The sequence below is a fragment of the Schistocerca gregaria genome, unplaced genomic scaffold, assembly GCF_023897955.1.
Source record: "Schistocerca gregaria isolate iqSchGreg1 unplaced genomic scaffold, iqSchGreg1.2 ptg000045l, whole genome shotgun sequence".
Classification (NCBI taxonomy): domain Eukaryota; kingdom Metazoa; phylum Arthropoda; class Insecta; order Orthoptera; family Acrididae; genus Schistocerca; species Schistocerca gregaria.
This window is the reverse complement of record NW_026061703.1, coordinates 584,599-587,500: the sequence shown is the minus strand read 5'-3', so window position 1 is coordinate 587,500 and position 2,902 is coordinate 584,599. Positions and strand designations below refer to the sequence as shown.

The window sequence follows — 2,902 nt, the reverse complement described above, 5'->3', positions numbered from 1 at the left end:
TAACGTGCCGGGCCTGGGCGAGGTGAGTGCCGTAGGGGTGCCGGTAAGTGCGGGCGTTTAGCGCGGGCGTGGTCTGCTCTCGCCGTTGGTTGGCCTCGTGCTGGCCGGCGGTGCAGGATGCGCGCGCCTGCGCGGCGTTCGCGCCCCGGTGCTTCAACCTGCGTGCAGGATCCGAGCTCGGTCCCGTGCCTTGGCCTCCCACGGATCTTCCTTGCTGCGAGGCCGCGTCCGCCTTAGCGTGCTCCTCCGGGGGCGCGCGGGTGCGCGGATTCTCTTCGGCCGCCATTCAACGATCAACTCAGAACTGGCACGGACTGGGGGAATCCGACTGTCTAATTAAAACAAAGCATTGCGATGGCCCTAGCGGGTGTTGACGCAATGTGATTTCTGCCCAGTGCTCTGAATGTCAACGTGAAGAAATTCAAGCAAGCGCGGGTAAACGGCGGGAGTAACTATGACTCTCTTAAGGTAGCCAAATGCCTCGTCATCTAATTAGTGACGCGCATGAATGGATTAACGAGATTCCCGCTGTCCCTATCTACTATCTTACGAAGGCCGTTATGCTGTCTAACCAGTGGTGGAGTCCACCTATACTGGTAGAAGACGGGCGGCTAAATGTCCGATCTCTCAACCTCCCCGTGGTGTAAGATGCGAGTAGCCGGGCAACCGGTGAAACCAATGAGAGAAGGGCGACTCCCGTGCAGGGCGCAAGCTCGGATGCGGTGGGACTGGGCAACTGGCCCCTCCAAACCGGGCTCTGCAGCCTTGCTCGCCGTGAGCGATAAGGTGTCGGACTCCGGTCTAGTATCCTTGCTCACTGGCGAATGGCACTTACAAGTTATAGCGGCGCTTGCTGTGCTTCGGCCCTTGGCCGGGGTGCGGCGGTCGCCGCTTTTACTAAGGCGGCGCTTGCTGTGCCTCGGCTTCGGCCGGGCTGCGGCGTGGTGCGGCTCCATGCGATGGTGGCGTCTGCTGTGTCTCGGCTTCGGCTCGGATGCGGCGGGCGCCGCTTTTGCTGGGGCGGCGCCCGCTGCGCCCTGGCCCTGGCTGGGGTGCGGCGGGCGCCGCTTTTGCGTTAAAGTCATTTCACGCTCTCTGAGAGGATGTGTTTCCGTCTCTGCCTGTGCGCGCTACGGAACTCACTCCCCACAGCAGGAGCAAGGCGTTATCGCGGTTGACTTATCGGCCGTGGAATGCTGAGCTCCATGACACAAGTGCCACGGGAGGTATACTCCCCACAAGGAGACGTCTGCACGAGGCGGTTGGATCGAACATCGACCCTTTCCGGCCGAGTGCGCGTCTCCCACTACTGCGAGCGCTTGTAGGTGTCGGACTCTTAAGTCTAGTATCCAAGCTCGTACGTAGTGCGTGCGCGTGCAGCGGAGTGTGTCGACGTGAGTTGGCGCGCTACTGCTGGACTTGTGCGCACGGCGGTGCGCTTCGCGCGGCTCGCTGGCGGCGGGTCCTGCTGCGGCCCCGGCCTCGCGCGTGAACGCCCGGCGCTAGCCGGGCGCGGCGCGGTTGGCCGGGGTAGTGGCGGGTCTTGGCTGCCGGTCGGGCTGTGCGCTTGCGCGCTGCCGTGTCGGCTGCGCTGCGCGGGGCCGGGTGCGGCCGGGCGATGCGCGCGCTGCTGGCTGGCGCTGGGCGGGCGGTCGGCCTCTGGCTGACAGCCCGCTCTCGCGGCTACGCTGGCGGCGGGCGCGGGCCCGGCTGCGCCCGGCTCCGCCGGCCGCGCCCGGACAACTTAGCGGCGCCGCCCGGCCACATGTAATGTTGGTTGTGGTTGGCGTGTGCGGTTGGCGCACAAAGCACAGTGGGGAGTAGGGCGGTCATCGTTCCTGCGGAAACCAAGGCTCTCACTTTTGAGGGCCAAAGCGGAAGCAGGCCGATGTCCACGCGCGGGGAAGGGCGCTGACTGCGAAGCGCCCTCTGACTTTCAGAGGATGCAACGCGGGCGGCGACCCGGCCTCGCTCGGAGGATTCCTTGGTGTATAACTGCGGAGTGGAGGCCGGCATCGGCCTTCGCAACGTGGAAGTCACCGGGAGCTGCCCCCAGGAGGATGCTCCTGAGTGTTCTAAGACCACGACCACAGGGACGAAGGCTAATACAGCCGACGTACGGGCCTGGCAAACCCGGGGTGCCCGAGCCCGGTGCTGGCAAGCGCTACCAGCGCCGTCCGTAATCTGAGACACGTACTTCAACGACCGCTGTGAGGCGCGCAGTGGAACGTCGTGCGTGTTTCGGACCGGAGTCTTGGCTTAACCGCCTGGGCAAGAGAAGGACAATCTCTATAATCACCCCTCACCCTCTGCGTTAGCTGGCGGCTATGGGGCGCAAGGCTGTTGAGTTGTGAACAGTCGTGAGTCAGCCACCTCAGAGGACCGGCCGACCCTCTGTTGTATAAGGCTTACCCAGGTGGGCGGGGCAACGCCTGGGTGGACCACTTATATCCCTAGCTGATCGTGGGAACCACATGGCTTCTCTCAATCAACCTTGTCCCGACGGAACTGGTGGGCCGTCGCGGAGTCACAACACCAACCATTCAGGGGACGAGTCTGACACTCCGTGTCAAGACGAACTCCCAACACAAGGGCAGTCGGAGGCCCATAGGCCAGAAGACCATGACCCCGCGCTTAGCGAGCCAGAATTGGAGCTCCGTACACCTCGTGCACGGAGCGCTAAGACTGCAGCAAGCGAGACGCTGGCACGGACGCTTGCAGACGCGAGTGAAAGTGACAGTGAGAAAGAACGGAAGGCAAAAGTGAGGAAGCAGAAGAAACACCTGCGAAAACTGCTCCGGCAGAGATCGCTGAGTGCGGACGCTGTAACCGATCTGATGCCGCCACCCCGCCAGCCGGCGCCGAAAGCGGCACCTAAGGCGGGAGACAAGCCGAAACCGGC

The 2,902-nt window shown here is 63.6% G+C and overlaps 1 pseudogene; it reads left to right on the top strand.

The window, feature by feature from the left end:
- The window catches only part of LOC126301197 (large subunit ribosomal RNA), a 2,992-nt pseudogene extending 2,416 nt beyond the window's left edge, over positions 1–576 (top strand).
- The last annotated feature ends 2,326 nt before the right edge of the window (positions 577–2,902 follow it).